Source organism: Schistocerca americana, chromosome X (assembly GCF_021461395.2).
Source record: "Schistocerca americana isolate TAMUIC-IGC-003095 chromosome X, iqSchAmer2.1, whole genome shotgun sequence".
Lineage (NCBI taxonomy): Eukaryota > Metazoa > Arthropoda > Insecta > Orthoptera > Acrididae > Schistocerca > Schistocerca americana.
Window position 1 is genome coordinate 148,442,020 of NC_060130.1, and position 16,439 is coordinate 148,458,458.

Consider the following 16,439-nt stretch of genomic DNA (forward strand, 5'->3'; position numbering starts at 1 on the left):
CCAGTCTCAAGAAAAAGCAACTCATATAGCGCATTCACTTCTGACCTCATAGGTGATAGACTGAAGTGTTCATAACATCCTTGATACATCCTAAAATGCTGAACATATCGATAAAAGCTTTTGGCAAGTGATAGCATGCAAAGAGAGAGTATCATGCGGTATAGTTAACATACAGAACTTTCTTATCTATAGCGATATAGCACATGCTATGGGTTTTATTTTGTTTCTTCAGTCCGGTGTTCTTTAAGAGTCTTCGAAAGCTTTCGAAAAGCGAATTTGCTAATATGAAAATAAACATGAACTTTCTTCTCTTACTTTACTGAAAGCCAAAACAGTGAGGTTTACTGCAAGCTATTGGCCTCTCTGATCGCCAATTGCTTGTTTAATATGACATTGCTTCAGAATTACGTCGCAACAGCTACTGCAAGACCAGTATCCAAATTATACTCTGGTCTGCCAAAAGAAGCACAATTAAACCGGCCAACAAGAGAAGTAGCTATTACTCATAACTGATGATGCTTCTTCAAATGACAAAATGTTAACGATTCAGACAACAATAACTCAGTAAATCTACTGTAATTTTTGCAAAATCCTGTAACCCATCGTATTTTTAACAGTGAACGACTCGAGTGGAAACTTACCAAAGGATTTTCTCCCTGTTCTTCATCTGAGGAATATGAAAATAATTCGCAGCAAATAATTCGCCACCTTTTGTCCTTATTCCCATTTAGAGTGAAGTGGTGACCTTCTTCACCTTCATGGTCTTTTGATGTGTCAAATATTTATTATATTTATTTATAATCTAGTTTAACCTTAATAAGTAGTCTCAAGCAATTCATAAAGTAATGCCTATCATATTTTTGTAACTTTGTTACTCACATGTACACAGGCACCAAATTTTGTATTTCTAATGGAACAATGCTGCCTTTTTGCTACAGAGTACAACTCACCCAATAAACCTTTCATAATTCTCATGCTGTGAACACACTGACAACTTGGAGAACCTGGCCAACTGTTCGTCAAAGTAACTATCACTGGCAGTTTAAGAGATATATGTGATAAGAAGATTCACTTTCTCACTCTATGCAGGTGGGAAACGTGGTAGAAGTTTGCTGAACTTTTCATATGTCTAATACAACTGAGGTTAAAAAGAAAATCCTTTGGTAATTTCCAGTCCCATCTGTTCATTATTAAAGAGACATGGTGTTACGAGAATCCCTTAACATAGCAACAGAAATCGAGATTTATTTTTGACTGAATTGTTAACCATTTCTCATTTGCAGAAGCATCATCAGTTATGAGGAATGACTGAATTTCTCTTATCGGAAGGTTTAATTTTGCTTTTTTGTCAAAACACAATATAAATTTTTTGTCTGAGTTGTTAACCATTTCTCATTCGGAGAAGCATCATCAGTTATGAGGAACGGCTGCATTTCTCTAGTCGACAAGTTTAATTTTGCTTTTTTGCCAAAACACAGTATAAATTACACATACTCACCTTTCAATTGCTATTGCGACAGAATCTTGACACAAAGTGTCTTACTACGCAAGCAATGGGCGACCAGAGAGGTCAATTACCTCGCACAAAATCTCACTATGTAGGTTTGCTGTAACATAAGAATAGAAATTTCACATCCATTTTTATACTATAAAATTCTCTTTTCACTAGCTATCAATGACTTTTTAATGACGGCAGTACTGGATTGAAAAAAAAAACTGCAGCTTCAGCTGTTTCGACGTAGATAAGAAATTTTTGTATGATAATCATGTGGCAGAATATTCTCCTCATCGTATGCTATCATTCTCCAAAATCTTGTTTCGATATCTCGAACGGTTTGGGAGATAAGTGGTATGTTAAGAATATTTTGTTCTCTCACGAGTGCGGTCGGATGTGAATGCGGTACATAAATTCCAGTTTCTCGAGACTGAAGACAGATAGAGACGTCCTCCCAAGTGTAAAGAAAAATTCTACATCTTTGCTAAATTTCATTCCTAGCAACATATGTTGTAATAAGCACCAAACGTAAAATAATAGAGACCCATACTTTTCATTGCAAATTTTTTCGAATTTCTCGCAGTGTCTTACTTAAATGGAAATATTACAGAAAGTATGACCATTGGAGAGAGATGGGCACTTCTCCTTGAAGCTGACATATAAACTTATATGTAACATAAAAATCACAATTGTTTGATGAATAGTTTTTGTAAAATAGTATTTGACAGACTACGGAGCTAATGGCACTGCTGCACGTTGACCAGCAGGCTAACCAGCGTTGTCTCTGTGCTCCAATAGGCGCATTTAGCTGCGCTGGACAACACGCCGAGTCGGTATCCAGACTACCAACTTTCCTTACTTCTTACTCTAATGCGCGACAATGTCCCTCAATGTGCGATCTAATTTCAAATGTGTTCAGATGATAAGCAGGAGATTACATTAAAGGCTCGATGCAGCTAAATCACAGCGTCAGAAATAATTTCAGTGCCTAGACACAAATCGAAATCGCAGTGTTAATCGCCCAGCAGTATCAGATTGGAATCCGATCAGTAACCACGTAGGCAGGAGAAAGTAGATAGTACTTGCTTATTTCGTATATGAACACATTAAGAAGCGCAACAGGAGCTTTTGCACTCAACCAAAGGTTATCTCCCCGTTTCTGAAAGCAGCTTTCGTGACACTTTTTATAGGTTTAAGAGAAAAGTCTCAGCGCACTGTACGTGCAGGCCAAGTTCTTCACAATCCTGCACGTGTTACAATATGGGAAACATCTCAAAAGAGACAAACGAGGAAGCAGAAATATCTTTAAAAAGTGTACTTAAGAGATATTCAGGAACCATTAGCATCTCCCATCACACAATAAAAATATTAAAGGAAGAGGGGGAAACACTGCTACAAGTACGTCCCACGGCTTCATCATAGCAGCAGGGATGTGGAACGAGCAGTAGAAAATTTTGTGTTTAGTTCATACTGACGAACAGATTGTCAGGGTACCGGCACAAAATATTTCCAAACGAGCCATTTTCTTTAGTTTACAATGTCAGTATCGTAGAAAGCAACTGTGTCCAGTGCACTACATTTTTCACATCTATTTTATTTAGTGGCTTTTCCTACTGCCATCCCATGAGCGGACGTGTTTCGTTTTCTTTGATCCTTTGATTTATTTTTTGGGACTCTAGTGAGAAACTGTTGACTTTGAACGTCGATATTTGGATAGGTACTGGTTACACTGACATAACCTGTTAATACAGTCATTTGCGCCAACGGCCTTGCCGCAGTGGTAACGCCGGTTCCCGTCAGATCACCGAAGTTAAGCGCTGTCGATCTGGACTAGCACTTGGATGGGTGACCATCCGGCCTACCGAGCGCTGTTGGCAAGCGGGGTGCACTCAACACTTGTGAGGCAAACTGAAGAGCTACTTGATTGAGAAGTAGCGGGTCCTGTCTCGGAAATTGACATACGGCCGGAAGAGCGATGTGCTTACCACATGCCCCTCCATAATCGCATCCGGTAACGCCTTTCGCTGAGGATGACACGGCGGCCGGTCGGTACCGTTGGGTCCGCCAGGGCCTGTGGACGGAGACTACAGTTTTTACAGTCATTTGCAGTTCCTCGTATCATTTTACGTTGCTACTGCTACGTATTTGCACTAGTTTGTCGCCATCTGGGTAATCCAGCTGCAGTGCGTTTCTGCGATTACCGATGCGCAGTGTGTTACGTTTGTTCATGTCGAGTGCCAGTCCCTCCGCCAGTCTTGCAGGTCTTCCCGCACTCTGATACATTCTGCCGGCCGTTGTGGCCGAGCGGTTCTAGGCGCTTCAGTCTGGAACCGCACGACCGCTACGGTCGCAGGTTCGAATCCTGCCTTGGGCATGGATGTGTGTGAATTCCTTACGTTAGTTAGGTTTAAGTAGTTCTACGTTCTAGGGGACTGATGACCTCAGATGTTAAGTCCCATAGTGCTCAGAGCCATTTGAACCATTTTTGCTACATTCTCCTGGAACTGCAGCCGTCCATCCTACAGACACCGTCATCGTCTGCGAATAGCCGCACGTAACCGCCAACGTTTTGTACTAGATCATTAACATAAATTATAAATAGTGGCGGCTCTATGCCACTGCCTTGGCGTATTGCCTTCGAAATTGCCTTTACATGTTTCGATTTCGTACCGTCGGCAAAGACAAATCTGCTCCAATACCCGGTAAGCTCACAGTTTCTTCACTAACGACATCTATATCGAATGCGTTCCGGTAATCCAGGAACACGGCATTAAGCTGAGCACCTTTGTCTGCGGCGCCCCGCGTCTCGTGGACGAACAGAGCGACTTTAGTTACGTTGTGTGTCAATGCGTTTCTTACGAATCACTATGTCGTAAATATCTACATTTTCTCTATTTATTAACCACTTCAGAAGCATCGCCTTTGGAAAAGAGGCATTGTTATGAGAATGTGATATCAGCAAACGCATACCGGAAGCCCTAACTTCCACCATATAAATACTCTCGTCATCTTAGACTTCGTTGCTACACTTACTGTGATACCCATACTTGACGGATCCATTTATTGATGTAACAGAAGTCAAAAAATTACTAGGCCACCGACTACTGGAAACCAGGAGCTCTTCTAGGAACGGTAAGATAAAAGCCGGCTGGGTGCGCTACCGGTAGTTAGCCAAACACAGTCACACTGCACCGCCAAGTGATCGTGACTTATTGGGCATAGAACCTATGATCTCCGAGGGACTTTCCTGCACTTGAATTTGGAAGTATAAAATTATATAACTTTGTGTGCCGATACTCCGTGGAGATATTGTATGGCATGTTGCTATAAGTGCATTTAACTATGGTCTTATTTTGTTCAAGTATGTAGGATAGGTCACGCCATGACAACTTGAATGTTTCTCATTCTTGACGTTATGAGAAGCGTCGATTATGCATTAGAAAACTGAGTCTAAAACGTAGTAAAGTCTAACATATGTGACAGTGTGTTCACTTAGTGATCAATAAAAGGGTTAAAGCAGTGGAGGCAAACACCTGTCTTAATTAAACAGGTAGTCTTTCCCAATACTCAGGCAGCTTTACCGGACTACAAAATAAATAAAACAATGTGGCTGTGAGAGTAGTTGCTCAATGAGTATTCAGTGATATGATTTTATTATATGATCTGTGTATTTTCAGTAGCAATTCTGCAGTGTTTTATGTTTCTTACCTCTATATCTACTGGCTACTAAACGTTGCAAGATGTCTTATGATGACAAAATTTCTAAAGCTGTTGTCCTGAGTTCGCTACAGATGTTTGTAGCTCTGTCACAGAGGAGGTAAAATGTTACTCTCGCGCCAGTTTGAAACTGAGAGCTATTGCCTCTTACTCTTTACAGAGCGTCGACTTTTTATGGAGCACGTGAACAACTGCAGCGATCGTCACCTCCTCATTGCCCGTGTAATAGCTGATTCATATAATTCGCAATGTAGACAACGAGATTACTTGTAGTGGCTGTGTGAAAGTAATCGTATTTGTGATAAGTCGATGATGCACCAAAGTGGAAGTCATTTAGAATCTTTGATTGGTATACCATGAATAAATTAAGTTAAATATGCAAAATAATTCTCTGTCATTCCAGCAAGTAACAAAACTATCACAGCGTCACCAGACATCTTCCACTGTGTTGTCATGAGCCTATAATAGTCGTAGGAGGACGATTATGTTTCTACAGGCAATGTCATTCTTCAGTGTGGTAACAGTTTAGGAGTGCATCTTGTGCATCAACGATGCAGCGGCTTAAGTACTTATTCTACGACGTCATGAGGAATATTACAGTATTTACACTACTGACCATTACAAATGCTACACCACGAAGATGACGTGCTACAGGCGCGAAATTTACCGACAGTAAGAAGATGCTGTGATATGCAAATGATTAGCTTTTCAGAGCATTCACACAAGGTTGGCCCCGGTGGCGACACCTATTACGTGCTGACATGAGGAAAGTTTCCAACCGATTTCACATACACAGACAGCAGTTGGTCGGCGTTGCCTGGTGAAACGTTACTGTGATGCCTATCGCGATTGCGGTTTATCGTATCGCGACATTGCTGATCGCTTTGGCCTACATCCAATGACTGTTAGCAGAATATGGAATCGGTGGGTTCAGGAGGGTAATGCGGAACACCGTGCTAGATCCCAACGGCCTCGTATCACTAGCAGTCGAGATGACAGGCATCTTATCCGCATGGTTGTAACGGATCGTGCAGCCACGTCTCGATCCCTGAGTCAACAGATGGGGACGTTTGCAAGATAATAACCATCTGCACGAACAGTTCGACAACGTTTGCAGCAGCATGGACTATCAGCTCGGAGACCATGGCTGCGGTTACCCTTGACGCTGCATCACAGACAGGAGCGCCTGCGATGGTGTACTCAACGACGAACCTGGGTGCACGAATGGCAAAACGTCATTTTTTCGGATGAATCCAGGTTCTGTTTACAGCATCAGGATGGTCGCATCCGTGGTTGGCGACATCGCGGTGAACGCACATTGGAAGCGTGTATTCGCCACCGACATACTGGCGTATCATCCGGCGTGGTATGGGGTGCCATTGGTTACACGCCTCGGTCACCTCTTTTTCGAATTGACGGCACTTCCAGCAGTGTACGTTACACTGCAAATATGTTACGACCCGTGCCTCTACCCTTCATCCGATCCCTGCGAAACTGTACATTTCAGCAGGATAATGCACGACCGCATGTGGCAGGTCCTGTATGTGCCTTTCTAGATACAGAAAATGTTCGACTGCTGACCTGGCCAGCACATTCTCCAGATCTCTCACCAATTGAAAACGTCTGGTCAATGGTGGCCGATCTACTGGCTCGTCGCAATACGCCAGTCACTACTCTTGATGAACTGTGGTATCATGTTGAAGCTGCGTGGGCAGCTGTACCTGTACACGCCATCCAAGCTCTGTTTGACTCAATGCCCAGTCGTATCGAGGCCGTTATTACGGCCAGAGGTGGTTGTTCTGGGTACTGATTTCTCATCATCTATGCACCCAAATTACGTGAAAATGTAATCACATGTCAGTTCTAGTATAATATATTTGTTCAATGAATACCCGTTTATCATCTGCATTTCTTCTTGGTGTAGCAATTTTAATGGCCAGCAGTGTATGATGAGGGAGAAGAATGGAAGGTTGCATAGACTACAGCGATGTATACGAAATAAAATGAATGTAACCCACTGAGTTACTGGACTATTTCATTGATACCGACATGTAGCAAGGCATGTGAACAATTACTTTGTTCCATTGTTATTAATACCCCAAAATATATTACTTATTGACATCAAACCATCATGAATATGTAAAGCGTCACTCTTGTGGGACACAGTCGGCACTTTATTCGAATGACGTACTTTGTAAGGCTGCATACAGGGGCTCTCAAGTTGATTCTGTATTTATAGATTTCCAAAAAGGGTTTTGATATCATTCCTCATAAGCGACTTCCATCAACATTGCCTTCAGTTTTGGAACTAGATTCGTGATTTCCTGTCTGAAAGGTCACAGTCTGCAGTAACTGACGTTACATCACCCAGTGAAACTAACGTGATGTGTGTGATTCTTCAAGTGAAGTGATGTAGACCTTCTGCTTTTTCTAATATATATCAACTGTTTAGCAGACAATCAGCCTATTTCTCTCAGATTCGTGGCAGGGGATGCTCCTCAGAAGAGCAAAGCGAATTGCAAAATTGTGTTGGAAATACACTGGTGTCCAAAATTAAAGCAACAAACCGCTATTTCCCGTCATGCGTCTAATTCATGGTATAATCATACAAACTGTCAACAGATGTCCTTACGATCGTGTTGTGCACGGAAGGTGATATTTCGGTCAATGGACAACCACTACAGTGAAGACGTCGGGGCATCTCTTAAATGGGGTAGCGTGTGCCGGGTAATTGCACATCCGCAGTCGCTATGTATACAGTCACAGTGGGTGTGGTATGGCACAAATAAGACGCCTACCTGAATCTCTGTCGTGGAGGGCCATAAGAAGAATGGAAGCAGCACATTCACATACTCATGTGGCCCAATGGCTGAATGTGAATCGTTCTGTTGGTTCTTGGATGTGGTGACAATTTATAAAGACCGAAACAGTATCCTAGAGACCAGGGCAGAGCCGACCATGTGTGATATCAGAGAGAGGAGTGTTATTTGGCTGTATGGACCTGATGGTACCGCCTTAGTATTGCATGGCAACTGACATTTGACCTCACAACATCCACTAGACGTCTTGTATCGGGACAAACGGTGACAGAAGGCTTCGGCAGAGTGGCCTTTATTGTCAGACACCTAGTATATGTGTACTTCTGATGCGTCATCACAGAATGGAACGTCTGGAGTGGAGTCGTCAACTTGCTAACTCGACGGTCGAACTGTGGCCGAATGTTCTTTTCACAGACGAGTCCCGATTTGATCTAGATGATTCTCCAAGCATTCGCATCTGTAGGGAACGTGGAGAACGATTTCGAGACCCAAATGTTGTGGAAAAGACCAATATCGAGGAGGATCTCGTATGCTGTTGGCAGGGAACGCCTCTTCGTGAGATTGTATGGGTGAATCGGCATGGGTTAACTGCTGTCAGGTATCCTGACAAGATCTTGGGACCTCATTCGCGGTTGTTACCAGGCGGTGTGGTGTGAGACTTCGTATTGATGGACGATAATGCTCGACCTCATAGAGAATGGGTGGTTGATGTTTTCCTGGAAACGGAAAATGTTGGTCGCATGGCGTGGTCTGCTCGCTCTTCCTGTATGAATCCCACAGAGCATGTCTGGAATGCACTACGGGGATACCTGCATCATGTCTGCGTCCACCAATCACTCTCCAAGATTTGCAAGCAGCTCTGCAGGAAGAATGGGCATTATAGCCGCAACATGAGATTCATGACATCGTTCACAGCATGCCCCGTCGTTGTTGGGCCTATATTGCTTCCTGAGCACATTAACCAGTTGTCGGAATATGCGTGCGAATCCGTCAAGTTGGAGAAAAACGAAGAACATTTTTGTCTGTTGTTACGTATCATCATTTAAGACTGATTATGCCTTTCAGCGTTCAGTCTGGAGCATAGCCCCCTTATAAAATTCCTCCATGATCCCCTATTCAGTGCTAACATTGGTGCCTCTTCTGATGTTAAACCTATTATTTCAAAATCATTCTTAACCGAATCGCCGGCCGCAGTGGCCGTGCAGTTAAAGGCGCTGCAGTCTGGGACCGCAAGACCGCTACGGTCGCAGGTTCGAATCCTGCCTCGGTCATGGATGTTTGTGATGTCCTTAGGTTGGCTAGGTTTAACTAGTTCTAAGTTCTAAAGGACTAATGAAATCAGCAGTTGAGTCCCATAGTGCTCAGAGCCTTTTGAACCATTTTTTAACCGAATCCAGGTACCTTCTCCTTGGTCTGCCCCGACTCCTCCTACCCTCTACTGCTGAACCCGTGAGTCTCTTCGGTAACCTTGCTCTCCCATGCGTGTAACATGACCCCACCATCTAAGCCTGTTCGCCCTGACTGCTACATCTATAGAGTTCATTCCCAGTTTTTCTTTGATTTCCTCATTGTGGACACCCTCCTGCCATTGTTCCCATCTACTAGTACCTGCAATCATCCTAGCTACTTTCATATCCGTAACCTCAACCTTGTTGATAAGGTAACTTGAATCCACCCAGCTTTCGCTCCCATACAACAAAGTTGGTCGAAAGATTGAACGGTGCACAGATAACTTAGTCTTGGAACTGACTTCCTTTTTGCAGAAGAGAGTAGATCGTAGCTGAGCGCTCACTGCATTAGCTTTGCTACACCTCGCTTCCAGTTCTTTCACTATGTTACCATCCTGTGAGAATATGCATCCTAAGTACTTGAAACCGTCCACCTGTTCTAACTTTGTTCCTCCTATTTGGCACTCAATTCGTTTGTATTTCTTTCCCACTGACATTACTTTCGTTTTGGAGATGCCAATCTTCATACCATAGTCCTTACATTTCTGATCTAGCTCTGACATATTACTTTGCAAACATTCAATCGAATCTGCCATCACAACTAAGTCATCCGCATATGCAAGACTGCTTATTTTGTGTTCATATATCTTAATCTCACCCAGACAGTCTATTGTTTTCAACATATGATCCATAAATTATATGAACAACAGTGGAGACAGGTTGCAGCCTTGTCTTACCCCTGAAACTACTCTGAACCATGAACTCAATTTCCCGTCAACTCTAACTGCTGCCTGACTATCCATGTAAAGACCTTTAATTGCTTGCAAAAGTTTGCCTCCTATTCCATAATCTCGTAGAACAGACAATAACTTCCTCCTAGGAACCCGGTCATATGCCTTTTCTAGATCTATAAAGCGTAGATACAATTCCCTGTTCCACTCTTAACATTTCTCCATTATTTGCCGTAAGCTAAAGATCTGGTCCTGACAACCTCTAAGAGGCCTAAACCCACACTGATTTTCATCCAATTGGTCCTCAACTAATACTCGCACTTTCCTTTCAACAATACCTGAGAAGATTTTACCAACATCGCTGATTAAAGAGATACCTCTGTAGTTGTTACAATCTTTTCTGTTTCCATGTTTAAAGATTGGTGTGATTACTGCTTTTGTCCAGCCTGATGGAACCTGTCCCGACTCCCAGGCCATTTCAACTATCCTGTGTAGCCATTTAAGACCTGACATTCCACTGTATTTGATGAGTTCCGACTTAATTTCATCCACCCCAGCTGCTTTATTGCACTGCAATCTATTGACCATTTTCTCCACTTCCTCAAATGTGATCCTATCTCCATCATCATTCCTATCCCATTCTACCTCGAAATCTGAAACATTACTGATCGTATTTTCACCTACATTGAGCAACTCTTCAAAATATTCCCTCCATCTGCCCAAGGCATCCACAGGATTCACCAGCAGTTTTCCTGATCTGTCCAAAATACTTGTCATTTTCTTCTTACCTCCCTTTCGAAGACTGCTAATTACACTCCAGAATGGTTTTCCAGCAGCTTGACCCATAGTCTCCAACCTGTTTCCAAAGTCTTCCCATGATTTCTTCTTGGATGCTGCAATTATCTGTTTGGCTTTGTTTCTTTCTTCAACGTAACTTTCTCTGTCTACCTTAGTTCTAGTATGTAGCCATTTTTGATACGCCTTCTTTTTCCTTTTACAGGCTGCCTTAACTGTGTCATTCCACCAAGCTGTTTGCTTCATCCTACTTTTACACACTACTGTTCCAAGACATTCTTTAGCAACTTCTATTACTGTGTCCCTGTACCTTGTCCATTCCTTTTCCAATGACTGTAATTGACTACATTCAACTAACTGGTACCTTTCTGAGATCGCTGTTATGTACTTGTGCCTGATTTCCTTGTTATGTATGTGGTGTCACCGCCAGACACCACACTTGCTAGGTGGTAGTTTTAAATCGGCCGCGGTCCATTAGTACATGTCGGACCCGCGTGTCGCCACTGCGTGATCGCAGACCGAGCGCCACCACAAGGCAGGTCTCGAGATACGGACTAGCACTCGCCCCAGTTGTACGGACGACGTAGCTGGCGATGCACACTGACGAAGCCTCGCTCATTTGCAGAGCAGATAGTTAGAATAGCCTTCAGCTAAGTCCATGGCTACGATCTAGCAAGGCGCCATTAGTAACATTGCATGTATCTAAAGAGTCTCACTTGTATCGCCGCAATCTCCAGATGTACCAAAAGGATGGATTAAAGTTAAGTATTCCAGAAGCTACGTACTTTTCTTTATAGCATTCATTACGTATCCTGTTTCAGACCTCACGCCATCCTGCTTTAGCTTAGCGCGTGCCTTTCCGCTTCCTCTCATTGTGTCTAGGCTGTCTTGTCTAGACACAACAATGTATATAGCAGTTATTTATGTTCCGTAAAATTTACATTGTTTCTACTTCATTATCATCTGTTTATACCGTTTCCTGGTAAAATACACGCAACCTTGCAAAATTTCCGTTTGTTCCTGTAATTTTGGTCACCAGTGTACATATTCACGGTGCAAAACGTGACAATTGACCGTAAACCATAAAATTTTGGAGCTTCTCCATATGATTACCAAGAAGATTTTGTCAAGCTTTGAGAAATCGGTAAGTAAAAAAATATTGCAATGAGATACCTATAAGATTCTATAAAGATTATGTGAAAGAGCTTGCTCCCCTTCTAGCAGTAATTTATCGTAGACTGCTTGAGAAACGAAAGGTACCTAACGACTGGAAAAGAGGGCAGGTCATTCGCGTTTTTAAGAAAGGCCGTAAGACAGATCCACACAATTATAGACCTTTATCGTGGATGTCAGTCTGTTGTAGGATTATGGAACATGGTTCATGCTCAACAAATATGACGTTCTTCGAAAATGAACATCTCCTCTATAAAAATCAACATGGATTACGCAAACAGAGATCTTGCGAAACTCAGCTCGCTGTGTTCCTCCATGAGATCCACAGCGCAGTGGACAACGGCGCTCAGGTTGATGCTGTGTTCCTTGATTTCGGTAAGGCTTTTGACACCGTCCCGCATTGCCGTTTAATGAAAAAAATACGAGCTTACGGAGCATCGGATCAGACCTGCGATTGGATTGAAGACTTTCTTGCAGATTGAACTCGGCACGCCGCCCTTAACGGAACTAAATCGACAGATGTAAAGGTAATATCCGGAGTACCACAGGGAAGTGTGATAGGACCGTTGCTGTTTACAATATATATAAATGATATAGTAGAAAGCGTCGGATGCTAAAAAAAAAAAAAATGGTTCAAATGGCTCTGAGCACTATGGGACTTAACATCTGTGGTCATCAGTCACCTAGAACTTAGAACTACTTAAACCTAACTAACCTAAGGACATCACACACATCCATGCCCGAGGCAGGATTCGAACCTGCGACCGTAGCGGTCACGCGGTTCCAGACTGAAGCGCCTAGAACCGCACGGCCACACCGGCCGACCCGTAGGATGCTCTTTAAGGCTATTCGCAGTTGGTACAATTGCTTATACCAAAGTAGCAACGCCAGAAGATAGTAATAATCTGCAGAACGACCTGCTGAGAATATATGAATGGGGCAGACTCTGGCAGTTCATCCTGAACATAAATAAAATGTAATATCCAAGAGGTCATTAAGGAGACTGCCAGCACCACAGTAATTCGGCCTCTTCTGAAATACTGCTGAGCACTGTGCAGTCAGTACCTGACGGAATTGACGGCGGACATCGGAAACGTTGAAAGAAGGCAGCTGATTTTGCAGTACAGTACAGATTTTGTAGTACTGCCAGCAGTCAAATATGTAAAAATGTCATACCTTGAAATAGTATCTGACAACTTAGCATGACTATTCAAAAACACAGAAGTAAAAATCCGCTTCAGCACCAACAACAACCTAAGTAGGAAGCTTATTCACAATATAAAACCTCCAGATACAAGTCTTGATGCATCTGTCATTTAAAAAATTACCTGCACCCAATGTAATAAACATTATATCGCCCAAACAGGCAGAAATTTCAGAACCCAATTCAAAGAACATTTAGACTGCTACAGGCTTGACAAATGTAACAAATCAGCAGTAGCAACTCACATTAAAGACACAGACTACCCTTTGAAAATCGAAGACAACCTCGAAATTTTACACAAAATAGGAAAAAGTAAAAGAATGGATATCATGGAAGAAATGGAAATTTTCATACCTAACACAAAGCATGAAGATAACATCCTTAATGAAATAACCGGATTCAAAAACTCAAAATTCTTCAACAGTCTTAAGCCACTTCTAACTCATTAGATTCAAGATATGATAATGTAAATAATTGACTACAAATCTGTCAGTACCAAGAATATCGATACAAAACCTCGATAATAGATACAGACTCACATGCTACAGTCCACCATCTTGTGTTGTGTTTATAACATCGAAGCAATTTGTGCAGTGAATTACGTTGGCAATCAGTGACAAAATATAATTTGCAATAGTGTACAACCAACAGCTTCGCCATTACATCAGTGGCGCAAGTGAAGCAGCAAGATGATGAAATTACAAGTGATCAACTGTCATATAAAAGCCTTTCACACTATTTTCGTAACATATAAATGATGCAAATCTATCTGCATCCTATACAGGCTGTGATATCATACATAGTCAACCACAAGGAAGAAAACCAGCCGAAGACATCACTGATTTCGATTTCTAGCCATACACTGCCCCCCACCTTCCCCCTAAATGCCACAGCAACAGCTACAGTAAAAAACAATGGACAAAGTGTTCTATATTAATCTAGTTTAAGACTGTTTATTGTTCAGTAACATTTCTCTATGTATGTATGTATGTATGTATAAACGCCTGAAGATGAACATAACATGTTCGAAACGCGTTGCATTATGTTAAATTAAGCATAAAATAAAAAGTGACTGGTAGCAGAAACTTAGAATAAATAATAGTGAAAGATGCTGTGTTCGAATACCTGCCAGGCAAAAGTGATTTTTATCGTCGTTCCAGGTACCAATCTAACGCTGTTGGTGGAATTATTTAATATATATGACATCTAATTGTGCTTAGTCAACAGTTCATGTAGCTTCTGGACTCTACCCCCCCACCTTCCCCCGCCCCCATCAAAATGGTTCAAATGGTTCAAAGGACTATGGGACTTAACAGCTGTGGTCATCAGTCCCCTAGAACTTAGAACTAATTAAACCTAACTAACCTAAGGACATCACACACATACATGCCCGAGGCAGGATTCGAACCTGCGACCGTAGCAGTCGCGCGGTTCCGGACTGCGCGCCTAGAACCGCGAGACCACCGCGGCCGGCCCCGCTCCCATCCATCACCACAACTATACTTCATGGCGTTTCACACTTGTGCATTTCACTTTATTACATATCTTTCATGGTTACTTCTTAGGGGCAGTATAGGCTTCATTGGGTTTCCAGAGCAGATCTAAGCGTATCGTCATTTGTTTCCAGGTTTGGACATTCGGCCTTGTAAACTGATACTGGTAAACACTTCGATATTTTACGTCTCTTGGTTCCTAGTCGAGTCTCAATCAGACACGAAATCTTTGTTTGGTTAATAGTGGATTCCAACCCAACGAATCACACTCAACAACTCGTCATGCCATTTAATGAATGTGATAAGACATCTGCAGTGAGACTTCTTGTAATGATGTTTAATTTACAAGCGTTAAGTACTGTGTCACCTCTAATAACATGTTTTGTAATGTTTACTGCATGATGGCGTTGGGTTATATCGGTACTGACTGCCATAAAGAGCAGTGTTGTCTGGTAGTTTCTTGTGGTACTCATTCTGTATAGTCAAACGACTGTACTGTAAAGGTTTTAGAGGACCTGCGGCACGGCTACGCTCTGTTGCTTAAATACAGTCAGGTATGGCCTACACATTGGAATTTAGGATTAGCTCGCTTTCGGGCCGTCGAGTGTACGTGTAACTTGTGTAGTTGAGCAGTGGGCAACTCTGTTGGTAATGCGCCGTGTGCCCGTTTTTCTGACCTAACCTATCTTCGGGTAGTGATATAATACAGAACAACCGACTGTGGTAATAATGATACAGTATTGATTTGCTCAGTCTGCGGTTTTCCGGCTCTATGAAATTGTGTCAAGGTGCTAGGGTGACCGGTGTTAACTAGTAATACAATCCCAAGAAGATATTTTGCGACATAAATGAAAGTTGGTAGGCATGGTTCTACATCTGAAAGATAGTTGTTCAACATTCACGACAGTCGCATAACAGTGGCGCTAGTTGTGCCATTATGATGATGCAAATCAGATTTGCCATAAATACACGCTATAACGGTCATGAGCGCTATTTACCGTTGAGATTGGACGTGGTGAGGTGATGTTAGACAAGAATGCTTTTAAAGCGACAAAGACACCATTATCAACACCTCACCGATCTTGAACGAGGTCGTATAATAGGGCTACGAGCAACTAGATGTTCCTTCTGCGACACTGCGCAAAGATTTGGCAGGAATGTAGCCACTGTACGTGATTGCTGACAGGGGTAGTCACGAGGATGTACGGCTGCAACAAGACCGCTCTCTTGGCAGCCATGTGGCTCAACTGAGAGGGAAGACCATCGTGTTCGACTTATGGCTCTGGCGCATGGTAATCCATCTTGCAGCAGCAGTCTGAACAGTAGCTGGCACCACAGTGACACAACGAACTGTTACATAACGGTTACCACAAGGACAGCTCCGAGCCAGAAGCCTGTAGCGTGCATTCAGCTGACATCAAACCACCGCAAATTGCGACTTCAGTCCTGCAGTGGTGTCAAGCGAGAGTTCTTTGGAAGACAGGGCGACGATCTGTTGTGTTTTATGATGAAAGATGGTTCTGCCGTGGTGCGTGTGATAGACTTGTGTTACTTAGTGGGTGGC

The 16,439-nt window shown here is 42.6% G+C and overlaps 1 pseudogene; it reads left to right on the forward strand.

Annotated features, from left to right (window-relative positions):
• Positions 1-3,254: 3,254 nt before the first annotated feature.
• On the forward strand, positions 3,255-3,372 carry LOC124557262 (annotated as a pseudogene).
• The last annotated feature ends 13,067 nt before the right edge of the window (positions 3,373-16,439 follow it).